The sequence below is a fragment of the Xiphophorus maculatus genome, chromosome 22 (genome assembly GCF_002775205.1).
Source record: "Xiphophorus maculatus strain JP 163 A chromosome 22, X_maculatus-5.0-male, whole genome shotgun sequence".
Taxonomy (NCBI): domain Eukaryota; kingdom Metazoa; phylum Chordata; class Actinopteri; order Cyprinodontiformes; family Poeciliidae; genus Xiphophorus; species Xiphophorus maculatus.
In genome coordinates, this window is record NC_036464.1 from 21,728,680 (window position 1) to 21,743,122 (window position 14,443).

Consider the following 14,443-nt stretch of genomic DNA (forward strand, 5'->3'; position numbering starts at 1 on the left):
GAAACTCGTGTATAAATTTTCTTCTGCTTTTCATATGTGCGCTAATTTGCACTATGATAAAAACCCACAAACGCTAAAATGTGTCTCGCTAATGTGGCAATGTGGGGAGAAAAATGTGTTTAAGGGTTTTGACAGTTAAAGCTGCAGTAAGTAACTTTTTTTTGCTTCTTTTTTCACATTTTGTATAACTGTCACTATGTCATGATTGTATGCTATTATTAGATAGCATATGAAAAGATCGAGCTCCACTGCCTCTTCCCAGTGCTACTATTGCCATCTGAAGTAATGCACCGCTCCTGGTCAAAAGCAACCAATCAGAGACCCGGGGGGGTCTTAGTGCTGTCAATCAACCTCAGGTACATGCTGCTTGATGTACCAGTGGTAGAGAAACAACATACTGGTAGAGGGAAACAGTTTATGTATATCATTTGTGACTATGCTAAATAGCCCTATCATTTGTGGCAGACTCTGTTATCGGGAGGAAGTTGTAGCGTAGCAGTGAATAAGGGAAGACGGGTTGTGAACAGTGTAGAATGAGACCTTCCTCCTGGCTCTGATTGGCTGTTTCAAATGAGCACTGGGAGAAGGCAGAGGAGCTCAAATGTTTCACAGATTATCTCATACCACACCATCATAACATCGTGACAGTTTTAACAAAAAAAAAAAAAAATATATATATATATATATATATATATATATATATATATATATATATATATATATATTATTACAAAGTGCAGCTTTAAGCTGTTTTAACTTCTTTTCTTTTTTTTTTTTTTTACGGAAGAGAAGGTTTCATTTTTCTCCCATTTCTCACCATAATCAGTGCCATCACTTATTGCATTGTGTGTTAAAGTTCCGGAATGTCTGCATGCTTCTGAGCGTGGGATCACGGCTCATCCGGGAACCAGAGAATTCCATTCATGACCAAGCCTTCTCCGCTGCGGCACAAATGGGAGGTCTGAACCGGTGGGTGTGCCCAGAAAAGCGAAAATCTATTGCTCTGCAAGTCTGTCAGACGGGCTCAGTATGAATGGTGGAGCCGCAGCGGAGCGGGGAGGCTGGTGCAGCAGTTAGGAAGGTTACGGGGGGAGAGATGGGACAGAAAGCGCGCACATGGGTTCCTGGAGCTCACGTTCAGGTGGGATGGGGGCGGTGGGAGGGGAAGAGGAGATTTTTAAAAATTTATTCCGACCTGCAGAAGTTTGAAAGTGAAAGAAAATGTGTCAGGTCATGTTGGTGTTCAGTGCGCGCCTCGTAAATGCTTGGCTGATTTAAAAAGAGAGAGAGAGAGAGAGAAAAAAAGAAAAAGAAAAAAAAGAGCAAAGACATGCAAAAGTTGCGCCTGGCCGCCAGTGACTCGGGGTAAGTCTGTGAGTTCATTTTTGTTCTATGAATTAAACGCATAAAAAAGTTCAGATAAGGTCTCCACTTCACAGCTGTGCGGTCCCTTCAAAGCCCAAATGAGGAAGCAGCTTGTGCCTGTGACTTTGATGAAGATGCATTTACCTAACCTGATTTTTTTTTTTTTTGCAACTAGACTGCAGCTACGACTATATTTTTTCTTTGAATTGCACTTGACACATCAGAGTTGGAGTTTTGAAAAGCTGAAAGGTTCTGGAGGCCGTGCAGCGTTCACTCATGCATAATGGGCGGTTTGTGCAGAGATAAAAGGAAGTGTGCGGTGTCAGACAGAGATAGTATGCAGGTCCTCCTCTTCCTTTTTTATTTTATTTTTTAAGTTATTGAATGGCTTGACCTGACGCGGGGTTAAGTAGCTCCGCGTGATACATCATAGCACCTGTCAGTAACTGTATCTTCATCCACAAACTTAAAAACAACAACAACAACAAAAAAAACCCTATATATTTCTATAAAATCTCGCTGCCTATCTTTGAGACCTGCGTCACCTCCTATGGGAGACTCAAGCCGGAATGCAATGGGCGTCGCCTAAATTATTAATGCATTCTCCGGCTTCTCGGGAAGTCGGGTGGTGCGTTCACGGGGCGCTTGAAGTTCCTCTACGAGCCAGAATTAGACTTTTCAAATCCGCCACATAGCTACTCTTTATTGTCAAGTCTTCAAAACTGCCCTTAATGAGAAAGCCTTTAATGGCACAAAAAAAAAAAAAAAAAAAAAAAGCCTACAGAAGTCCCATGTTTGACACAAGCCATGCAGCGGACACAGCACACACACAAGACCTTTTGGGGCTAAATGCAAAAAATACTGGGTGGAGGAAACTAACACTGCAGATCAACGTCAGCCCCTATATTTAGATGCGATGGTGGCAGCATGATGCTGTGGGGATGCTCCTTGGACTAGCACTCTGGGGCCGCTTTTGTGAAGGAAAAGTGCTGAACATTTTGGGCTGATTCAATATTTTTTCTCAGGGTTATATTTCCTGTTAAAGTTGTTTGGTTTAGATTTTAAATCCTTGGCGTCAGGACTCAGCTGTCTGTCCAGTTACGGTTGAATTGATACCTCCCAGCCCATTCTGTTGGATTCAACACAAATGTTGTGCATATCCGCACCAATCCAAAGTACACAAGAAAGCACCAACTGGAATAAGAAGTCCTGTGAAAATAAGTTCCCGGGTTGCATTGTCGAAACTACACTTTTAGAAAAAAAAAAAAAATCTCATTTGCTTTTTGCAAAAATACTCCTTTTGGTTTAGAAAAAAGAAAGAAAACTTGCGTCATGGCTTTTATTAGCAGTGTCACAGGATGCTTTGCACGCCATATTCAAACTCGGAGTCTATCTCAGTCTTGTGCAGTCTCTATCTGTGTCCTGTTCTTGGTAATAAACTATTATTGTGAGCCACAGATGTGAAGGAGATGGCTTTAAGATGGCTGAATTCTTGTTACTGCATTTGAGACTCTTATTTTGAAATGAGACAGGAAGTGCAGTATTTTGAGTCTAGTAGAAAATGCTGACAAAAAAAAAAAAACAAAAAACGATGGATACTATTTGCTCTCTAAGAATACCTCGACTGGCTAAGCGTTAGTTGCTAACTATTCTAAAGCTAGTATCTCCCTCAGAGCTTTCTACTGACTGTTTCACAGAAGCTGCACCTTTAGCACATTTTCTAAATATATAGAAATGTATTATCTGAACTTGACCTGAGAACAGGAAAGAGTTTCTTTAAAGCACATTTGAGCTCAAATCTGGTCTCATCCTCTTAAACCCACTATTGTAAATGGTCCTGTCTGATTTGGATGCAACGTCGGACCTTTAGGTTTTAGTTCTCGTATCTCTCTCCCAAGACTGAACGTATAGCCTCCCACTGAACTTTGAAGGAACCTCCCGAAAGTTTTCAAGCTACATTTTATTGGAACCATATAACTTCTTGCAACATTTATTGGGGAATACTACAATTATGTCAGATCAAAATAACTTGCAGATGTGGTTTTTAGCTGAAAAATAGTCCTTCCTTTGATCTATTTCACTTTCCTTTCACATCAATTTCCTGTTTTCAATATTTGAAGTTACCTTTTGACTTTAAAAGGTGTTTCATCTTTATTTGTCACACTTAGATTGATTCTTTTTCTTCTTACTATTTTCACTTTCTAAGAAAAGACGTAACTTTTCTTTCTTTCATGCAAAACTCGAACACTCAAAAAAGCATCTGGAGTTTTTTTTAAACTTTTTTTTTTTTTTTTTGCTCAACTCTGCTTTACCTTCCTTTTTCACATTTTCTTTTCCCTGTTGCCGCCAACCGACTTCTCTGCTCACCCCCACTGAACATGTACATTAACCCTGCCTGGCGGTGTGAAGTGTGTGTGAGAGTTTCATAATGAGTGACATGGGGATTCCCTGTCCCTGTTTCCTTCATTCATGTGGCTGGAGTCTGAGGTGGTGCAGAACTGTCAACCCGGATATGAGCTGAATATTGAGTGCGTTTTAAAAGAGAGAGGAAGAGAAACTATGTGAGAGTGAGCACACATGCGTGTGTTTGTGTGTGCACAAAGCGAGGGAGTGTGTTTGCATATTTTATTGGTCTCGCATTTATTCAGAGGGCTGTACTTTGAGATAATTTGCTCTGTGGTTTTATCGCGTTATTTTCTGCCTGATGCACTGCTCGGCCACCTTCGCAGCACAAACCTCCTCTTGTCACTTGGGCCATTTTGCATCCACAGCAGCTATGCTGGATGCAAAAGGAAGTGAGGCTCGTAAAGTCTTGCCAGATGTTAACTGATGCAGAATTATAAATACCTCAGTGACAAGATCTTAGATTATGTAAGAAGTATTTTTAACCTAGATTATGGTAAGGTTGAGAAGGTGCACAGCATTGCCTCGTTTATTTATACGGCGGCGTTAAAGGGATTTCCAAACGCTATATTGTCATGTTTCACATAAGCCAAGAAAGCATTTACAGGGGAAACAGATGAGGCTTCTGCATAAAATAAGCGAAACCAATGTGTAAAGCATTTTTGTTGAAGTAATTCATATATAGAGGTATGCATAAAACTACAGGCAGCTTCTTACTGCAGGTAAAATGATAACTGTTTAGAATCTTTTAGCAGACCTAACCTTAGTTAACCCCTATTAGGGTGCAACAGCAGACACTCTGCAGCCACCGTCAAAGCGAAGCAACATTAGTTTCTGCACACACTTCACATGCAGCAGTACGTCTCCATGGGGCATAATCAAAAGTATTCTCCATTTTCAGACGAGGTGTGAGTACATTCTTGAGTTTTAAAGGAACTCTTCTGATAAATCCTCTTTGCATAAGTCCAGTGGACTTATGTTCTTCCCCAAAGTCTGGGTTAGTTTTGACATAGTTTAATCAGAACTGAGATTACCTTGCTTTAGTGTGCCACCCAGTGGTTTCTTAGTGTAGCACAATTTTTCTTGAGGCAATGTCTTGGTAGCAGAAAGGTCTCAATCAGTCTTGGACAATAAAATTGCTCTGGAGTGTTGATATAAAATGTTGGAAGAGCAATAATTATTAAACGAGCTGCAAATGACAATAAAACAGGAAGGGTGGTATACATTTATTAAGTTAGTATTAAATAGAATCAAAGAAGTGCCATTTAGGTGAACTAATTTTACTAAACAAAACACAAGTGAAACACTTGTGATGGTGTGCAGACTTTAGTCTTACTAGTACTAATGTGTTTTCTCAGTAATATTTGATGGATGCAGACATTACCTGCTGCTTTGGTCAATTTCCATCTCTCTCAGGAGGATAAAAATGCTTTCCTCCCCTGTTGTTAGTAATTCTAATATCCTGTTTTAGATTCTGGATTTGTAAACAATGGTTAGCATAAAAGGTTTGCATACTATGCAAACCTTTTCTGCATATAGCAGCTGATTGGCTAAGGATCCACCATTTATGTCTCCCTCCACTTCTCCCTCCCTCGTCCTTTGTGTTGCGAGTCGGTAAGCATGGAAATGAAGTCAAAGCCGGAACCAACTGATTACTGGTTGCTTTGTGCGTGCTGTGCCTCCTCGTTGGCAAATTAGAGGGAAATGTGCATGCAAGATGTTGCTCCGGAAACTCAGGCCAAAGTTGAGCAAAAGTGATTGCCAAAGTTGTGAAGGTCGCCTAAAGTTCGGCTTCAAACTGTCTCAGACAGGTGAGGCGCGGCTGAAGTTATCGGCTCAGTCTTTGACTGGATGAGCCGCGGTAAACCTTCTCTTTGGTGGTTGACGGGTCACGCAGGAAACCGAGCTCTAGAAACATGTCACGCCTAAATGCTTTCCGCATTGTCCCACCTGGATGTGACTCGGACGGTGTAGAATTGAACAGGGCAGTCACTGAATGGAAGCTTGAATATGTGGGAAAAGTTCTCTAGTATGTATCAAGGTTTTTTTTTTATTAGCAACTGAAACTGAGAAACTATTTTGCCGCATAAGGGCCTGTAAATAAAAGAAAGATACATAATTTAACACACTTTGACCTTCTCAGATGACCCACATGCAGCAAATGCAAACCGTGCAGCTGATGACACAGCTGCATGATTACGAGTACGGGGCCTCAAAACCAGATTGAAACATAAAACCGTGACATGGCCTAGATGCTAAAATGAACGTGTACCATTTTGTAGATTCAAACCCCCAAGCAAAGCAACTAGTTCTGGGGAAAATACATTAAAATGGTCGAATTGGTGTGACTACCAGGTTTCCTTCTTGTAGTAATCTTCATGACAGACCAGAAAAGCTGTAAGATTATTCTTGCAGGGGACTGCTAATTTTAGTGCTGTAGTTGTGCTAAAAACAACAACAACAAAAAAACCCTTTATAATAACTTGATTATGCATATTCTTGGAAAAGACGCAGCGATGAAGATTAGCCATAATGCAGTCCTAACACTGCCGACTTTTACCTCATCTGACTTTTCCGCCATAGATGGATCACTTCACTTTTCTGAGCACGCTGTCGACACGTCTCCGGCAGCTAATTCTGCTAGGAGTCAAACATGGAGTTATTAGGATTTACAAAAATGCAAATCACAAGTGGTTCATTCAAATGAAAGCGAGCCTCCTGTCTAAGGTTGCATTGACAAAGTCAGCTTTTGCGTCAACCACTGTGCAGCAACTAAAGCTTTTCACAAGCCAGCTTGCTCGTTGTCTTCTCATTGTCGGCTCAAACTTTGACAACTTTGTCTCTAATCATGCAGTTTCATTTTCCAGATTAGAAATGAATAATAACAAAATCCCTCTGGGTTTCAACACGGGTCCTTCAAATAGATTTGCCTTTAACAAATTAGTCCCTTTATGATTGACGTTGTGTTATGAATGAGGAACTTTACTTGCACTTTCTACAAATAACCAGTGTTGAAACCCTGCAGCTGTGACTCCATTTTCATGTTCTCTTTTCTGTCAAAGGTGCATGCTGTTTCCCTTACATAAATAGTTTAACACTCTGGAAAGTATGATTACTTGCTATGGCTAAAACAGCATATTTTCTCTGTATTCACTTGGATCTAGGATGACTTTATTCTAGTTTGTAGCATCAAACCCTGGGCTCACAGGGGGAGAAAATTAGCCTAGCATCACTACAGTCAAGTTTGAATTAAAATTGTCAATATTTCCCTTAGATTCTATGAAAAATACTCAAACTAAACAAAAAATTTAAATGATCCAAGAGTTGATCTTGAAATTCCGAGTTTATGACAGAAAATGTATTACCCTGCTATACTAGCTTTAAAATGAGGACTAGCTCACTAACTACATTTGATTAGCATCAGTTAGTATCTCATAGCTGCTAGTAACTTCCTTAAATCTTAATAAAACTACAGAGTATAGTTAGTTGGCAGTATAGTTGGTTTTTCCACTTTGTTACATCTACTTGGTTCCATTTTCTTTTTTCTCTTTGGTTGTATTGACATTTTTATTTGAAAAAAGTCTAACTTCCTTTATAGCATGTAATGTATCCTAGCATTCCTCCTCAGTCGCTGTTCTTTACTACACAAGAACTACAAGAACAAAAAGAAAGCACAGAAAGAGGATATGTTGATTTAAAAAAAAACACTTGGCCATTATAAGAGATTTTTTTTGTAAGAGCACTTTACTGAAAATGTGAACTGGCTATGCTAACTAGGGCTGGCTAGTCCCATCTTGTTGCTAACAAATGAGCGTTCCCAAATTAGCTATTGCACCAGTTGTGTTTGGAACAAACAAATAGTTGCGAATACTATTTGTCTGTACAACCATTAGCATACGTGTTCTATAGGAAGAACTATAGAGAACAATTAAAAATAAGCTTTTATACCAATTAGTGACAGCTAGAGGTTTTGATTGCCATACCTCCAGAAAGACCTAAACTACCATCTCTTCCTGGCAACAAACAAGACCGATTACAACTGAGGAATTTTTAATCAGCTCTTGAGAAAGCTATTTCTTGTAATACCAGCTGTTGCAATACGAGTTTATTTCATTGGTACTAGCCAATCGACATGGATTCTGCTTATTGCCTTTCTTTCTTTCAAATCTTAGATTATTTTCTGATTGGAGAAATATTGTGAATCGTTTTGAACTTGAACATGATAAGATCTTCAAGTGTTTAAACTTTTCCAGCAAGAAAACACCACTCAGCTACTCTTGGGTGTTTTCTTAGAAATCACTGTAAAAAAAAAACTACACAGCAGAACATTTAGCCAAGGAGCTTAGCATCAATTCAGTGGTCGTAAATGCAAGTAGGTCTGGCTTGCAGCACAGGGACAGTAGCACTTCCTCTCTTGCACTCAACGCCGAGGTACATTGTGATACAGCCAATTTTAGTAAATTAAAAAGAAAAAAAAGCTATCTTCAATATCTCAGCTTTTCAGGAACTCGGAACGGCAGCTTTGTCTGTAGCTTGACAGGCAACTGATTAGCTTTCGAGCCTGAGGGTTTATGAGAATCTAAGTCTTTTCTCATAACGCAGAACAAGAAAACCACAAAAAGTGTTTCACAAGACAAGACAGTTGCCTCAGTGAGTATTTTGCATTATAGATTGCAGAAGAACTATTATCAGTATTTACTGACTTGTGTGGCACGTTTTTATGCAGGCGTGAGGGTGAAGGTGCAAATTGCAGAAGTAAGAAGGTACTGTAAGCATGCATCGTGTCTTTCATTCCAGCTGTTTGAAATCAATGTGCACATGGTGTGTTAGTGAACTGACCTACACTATCTTCTGTTTAAAAAGTTAACTTTGGGCAAAAAGTATCTTATTATGGTGGATATCAAAGCATGTGTGCTCATTGGTTGTGGCTTCAGCGTCTCTTTCTGAGTCTGGCTGACATCACTTCTTTTGCACGTGTGATGGCTGTATATTTTTAGATACTCCATCTATGACACATAAGGTGCCTCTGATAGTATTCAGACTTTATTTAATGGAAGCACGAATTGGGACGTTTCACTGTTTCACTGTCATCATCTTGAAGTTCATGACTTTCTTACGAGGTCTTTGTCAAAAGGCTTGACATGTGACTTGCTTTAATCTGCTGGCGAGAACAAAGTCTTGCACTGGCGCCAGTTAGACGATGCTCAGCGGCCAAGCAAGATCAAGAGGACGAATTCTCATGCCTTCAACGGCTCTCTGTTTGATTTCAGTAGTTGAACTCTAGAACAAATCCTGCAAAGCCAGCGTAGCTCAGTCACACCTATACCCACACCCAGGCCTGCTGCGTGCGAATATCATACGGTCACCGCATCATACCAGTTTACAGTTGAAGCCACTGGTTTCCAGTAAGACGTTGCCACAGCGTGTGCCTGGGAAACATGGAGGATATGCGATGGTTCTCATGTAGATGCCATTTAAGGGGTTAACTGTCTCACAATCTGAATTAGGCAACTAACGGCTGCCACAAGCTCGCCATACAATACTACTGTGGTGTTCTTAGTCAGAGCTACTGGTTTCCAGTAAAGAACTGCACCCGTCAGCTTCACAACAGAGGAAGTGGTGGTGGTGGAGCGCGAAACTCTGTTCATAAAAAGAAGAGAGGTTTCATCTGTCAATTGCTTCCCCTTTCAGGCAAAAAGCTTCTGCCTCTTCTTTCATGCGTCCTCTCCTTTGTATTTCATGCAACGATGTTGGGAGGATTTCCTGTCAGTACGCCATCAGAGAAAGGATCAAAGGTCATGGGAATGACACGGTGCATTAAACAGAAATTACTTTCTGCAGCTTCAGGTACTGATTATTTTTCTCATGCAGTCTTCACAGAGCATTTTAAAAGCAGGACTTGAATAACGTCAGTTTCCTAAAATAATGGCCTAAGTTTGTTTTTTTTGTCAAAAAAAAAAATTGTTTTTGTTTTTTTGCATTTTCCTAAATCATCTTTAGTCAAAAAATAACTTTGGCCATTATTTTAGGAAGGTTACTATATGTGCTTGTTAGCAAATGACAACTATCTGTCAGAGAACTCCTCGGACTTAGGATGTGAGAAAAAAGAGAGAACAAAATCTCTTGATGCACTGTAGTTTTGATTTTTAGATTCTCTAAGCTTTGCATTATGTTGATTTACATTGCCCTCTAGTGGAAGAGCTCATTTGTCACATAAGACGGCAATGTTTCTGCTCAGTGTTTGCTGCAGCAAAAGAAGTTTCAATCTTACAATGAAAGCAAAACTGTAGAGAAAACAATTGAGTTGATTTGTAGCTAAGTGCTACAAGGGAGCATTCAAATGAGAATGTCAGCTATCTGTAGTGGCGTTTCTGTCATAGTTGTACACACTGTAGTCTAGATCAGTGGTTCTCAAACTTTTTTCAGTGATGTACCCCCTTAAGAATATATTTTTAGTCAAGTACCCCCTGACACGGGCAAAACATTTTTGGAATTAAAAAGAGGTACAGTGCTGTAAAATCACTGTCTGATTTATTAAAGCCAAACAACTTATATCAGTGAACCTGACAAATACATCCATATTACAAACATTGCATGGTTAATCAAAAAAGAAAAACAGAAGACGGTGACCACCAGGAAGGTATAAAACCAGTCAAACCGTTTTATTTTAAAGGATATTGAAACTAAATACTGAATATAAATTTCAGTGCATGAACACACATTTATATTTTATCGAACTTTTTACAAAATAATTTTTCCCAAGACTTATTATGAGGAGCCTACTGATTTTTTAAAGATATTTTGAAAAGCTTCACGTACCCCCTGCAGTACCTCCACGTACCCCCAGGGGTACACGTACCCCCATTTGAGAACCACTGGTCTAGAGGAATGGGTGTTTGCTGTGAATATTGAAACTATAACTGTAAAGCTGTTAGTCTGGAAGATTTATCAGCTTTTCTTTTCCTTTCATATTAGACAGTGACTTCCTTGTTAATTTTTGAGAGATTACAACAAACATGTAATTATAAAAATCGTTTAAACAAACAATTTACCATCAAGGCTTGAGCCAGACACTGAGGTCCAGGTCTTTCACTACTCTCTGTCTCCATCTGCTGTCTGAGTTAAAAGGGCGCCAATCTCACAGACATCCTTCTTAGTTCACCACACTGGCAAAGCCTGGGGCTTTTGAAGACATGCTCCCAAGATTTAAAGACGGTACACAGTTTAATGGACTAAATCTTTGCCTTCTAGAAATGTGATTGCATGTAGAAAACGGCTTGGATTCTTAAAAGCTTTTTTACATATCTACATCCAGGTTCTAAGAAATATTTAGTTTTGACCAGCTCTTACAGTTTGGACAAAGGTTTCAGAAACTAAACCTTTGATTTGGACTAATTTCCTCAAAGATGTTTTGTTGCATTAAGAACTGGAGACTGTGGTTACCATTGGAGAACAGTGCTGATTTGAGTCTAATGCCGTTGTGGGCTATGTTGCTCCACCAGAAGATGGGTTGGTAACACTGAGGTTATAAAGGGATGGACATGGCCAGCTAGGATCCACAGGTAGGCTGATATGGCTTTGGTACTATGGGTCACAAAGTGTGCCAAGAAAATATCTCCCAAAGCATTACCGGCTGCTGGCCGGGTAGCTCCGTGGTGACCCTGCCATCTGAATGTTGAAATCAAAATTCATCATACCATCAGACCTATTTTCTATCTGTTACTATACAGGTTTGGTGATCTTGTGTGGATTGCAATCACAGCTTCACTGGTGTTGCTTTTTTAGAGATGCTACTCTCTAAATAGAGTCATAAATGGTTATTATGTAAGTCACTCCTGCCTCTCATTCCAGTGAGACTTAAGCTGATCAGGCATAACGTTTGGACGACTCACCGATGAAATGGTTAGGGTACCTATTTGTTGGTGTGAACATTTAGTTCTTAGAATTGGTATGGCAGGGGAAAAAATGTGCTTCTTAATTCCGTCATCTCACCGTGTAAGGGAACCTCTTAATCTTGTTGGTCAGGTGAAAGACATTTGAATCTTTGAAGAAGCAGCTTTGAGATCACTGTTTATGTTTATGATTTTGCCAGAAACCTAGACTTGCGGTACAAAGACAGCTGAAAGTCTCACACTTGCTGGTCAAGTGAAAGATTTTGATTGGAATTTTTTGCAGCATTGCCACTTTTTGCTTATGGGAGTATATTTAACTTTAAGCCCGTCAGGATGCCCATGCTGACCCCTGTTTGATGCCAAAAGAACCAACCATGAGTAGAATTATTTTTGCATCATTTGGGTGATTGGATGTGTGTGCATGGCTCACCTGGGAAACACTGCAACAGAATGGAAATTGGGAAAAAAGGAAGAGGGTCAAGGCGGTCGTGTTCCACTGAATGACTTTGGGTCTTTCTATTTTTATGTGTCCCTAGGACTCATTGCATCCACATAAGAAATGTGTACACTCTTTCATGGAAAATGTATGCCCTGATGGCAGCATGTGTCCTAACACTCAGCAAAACTAGTTCAGGAAAGGTTTGAGAAGTGCATGACCGAATGCTAGATGTTGACTTGGCCTCCGGATTCCCCAGATCTCTGTCCAGTCGAATGTCTGAGGGATGTGCTGATCAAATCAGCCCAATGTAAGGAGGGCTGAGATGTCTGTCTGCAGTGGCAGTCAGACATCTGATCAGTCTACCACTGCAATGTCAGACTAAGCTCCTATTGCTGGTTTGCATGTAGCTTCTCTTTGAAGCCAGAAGAGGGCAGCATTTTCCAAATCCTCAAATTAGTGAGGGATTTGTGCCCTCTAGCTTAGAAATAGTGGATTTAATCGAGTCTTTAGCATCGCTATTATTTCCATGGATGATCACTTAAAACTCCGCCTCCTGGGAATTTCAGATATTGATTGGCTGTCATTGATTAGAACCCTTTATAAACACAATAAAGGAGGAGCAGTGAGAAAGAGCCAGGTTTTGGTTCACACACTAAATCAGCCCAGTGGGGGCAGCTGTGGCAATAATTAGTCTAGTGTGTGTGTGTTTAACACCTATTACAGTGATTACTGATTGGGTTGCGTAGTATTGTTCCACTTCTGACATGACAAAGTGGTGACTGCAGGTGTTTAGTCTCGTACTGAGAACCTTTTATAAAGTAATGTTGTTTTTTTTTTTTTACATCTTTAGTTTTCCCCGTGTTTTGTCGGGTTTAAAAAGACCCCGCCTGTGATCCGGTTTCCATGTGTATCAGGAAGACCAGCTCTCAATATGACTTAATTGCTGAAAATGTAAGCAGTTCCAATTTCTTCCTGTGTTTTTTCTTCTTCTAGTGTTTATCATCTGGAACACCATTGCAAATGAGAAAACTCTAGAGTGATCAAACTCGAGGTGAATGTAACTCGATGCACCGCGGGTTTGTGGTTCATGAGGTACGGGGAAAAATTTTTTCCAAAAATGCAGTTCCGTGGTGAAATGATTCAAATTTTGCAGGCAAACAGTGGAGTACGTGTTCACAGGATCCCTGTTGCCTCTCCTGCTCTGGTTCCTGCATGACCGATTGATTGGCTGAGTGCCTCACATGCTTGCCCACTGACTGGTGAACCTACATACGACCACCCACACGCATACAAATTTGCCTGACACCTCTGTATTTGTATGTGAAATACCCATGTCACAAACAAAAAATAAATACATAAGCTAAAATAACTTACCTACAAATTTATTCTAAACAAGTAAAAGAAAAGAACAAGAGATCAACCAGAAAATAAGCAAATTAATAAATTAAGTTAAATTCAAAGACTTGGCAATAATAGACAAATTGTTCTTATAATCTAGCTTCTTTAGCTAAATCTTGCACTGTTTATTCCTGCAATGATCAGACCCTTAAAGTCCACTAAAGTACGCTTTTAATTTGAATAGACATATTTTTAAGATAATGGGACAAATAAAGGAGGATTTCAGTTGAATTTCTTTATAAAATTGTTTATATGAACTATTGTGAGCAGTTGATATTTTGCCTGTAAAATCAAATTTCAACAAATAAAAATGTAGTTTTATTCCTAACTGCAGGTATTAGATCTGCCGACTTAGCAATACATAAATGTTCATTAAGTCAGAATATCATTTCAGTCGCTTTTTGTTCTGTTGTGTATCAACTGTGTCTGTTTTTAGTAGGCATTGCACTCATAAAACACAAAACCGGCCAAAGGCTTGACCCTCCACCTTCTCCTGGCCCTACACTGACATGAATGCAGGGCCTTCATGTCAGCCCTACACTGACGTGAAGGGCCAGGAAAACATTTATCAGAAGCAGCAGAGAGGCTCATTATATTTCTGGGGGAGCTGCAAAGGTCCACAGGTCATGTGGGAGAATCTGTTGAAAGGACAGCTTGAGCTTTAAGAAGAAAAACAGTGACTAAACATTTGGAAAGGGGAGTTTAGTCAGACTTGCAAATGTAATTCTCCAAAAGCCTGTATACAAATCACTTTATATTCTATTTTTATTTGTGATTTCATGTCCCGCTTTCTTTATTTTCCCCTAACTATGAGCAGCGCTGTGTTAGTCGATCACATAAAACTCCAATAAACTGCATTGATTTGTGGTTCTGTTAGGAAACAAAAAAAGTAAGAAGGCTGAAGCATGTAGGTCAGGTTTAGCAGAAGAGTAAACCTTTCATTCGG

At 39.8% G+C, this 14,443-nt stretch overlaps 1 long non-coding RNA gene across 4 annotated transcripts in view; it reads left to right on the forward strand.

The window, feature by feature from the left end:
• The first annotated feature begins 1,154 nt into the window (after window positions 1–1,154).
• The window catches only part of LOC111606623, a 117,178-nt gene continuing 103,889 nt past the window's right edge, over window positions 1,155–14,443 (forward strand). For 3 of the 4 annotated variants that reach the window (XR_002752163.1, XR_002752161.1, XR_002752159.1), the window contains exon 1: window positions 1,155–1,365. This is a non-coding gene — a long non-coding RNA (uncharacterized LOC111606623). Of the gene's footprint in view, window positions 1,374–14,443 lie in introns of all 4 variants that reach the window. The other variant, XR_002752162.1, reaches the window with a different exon arrangement.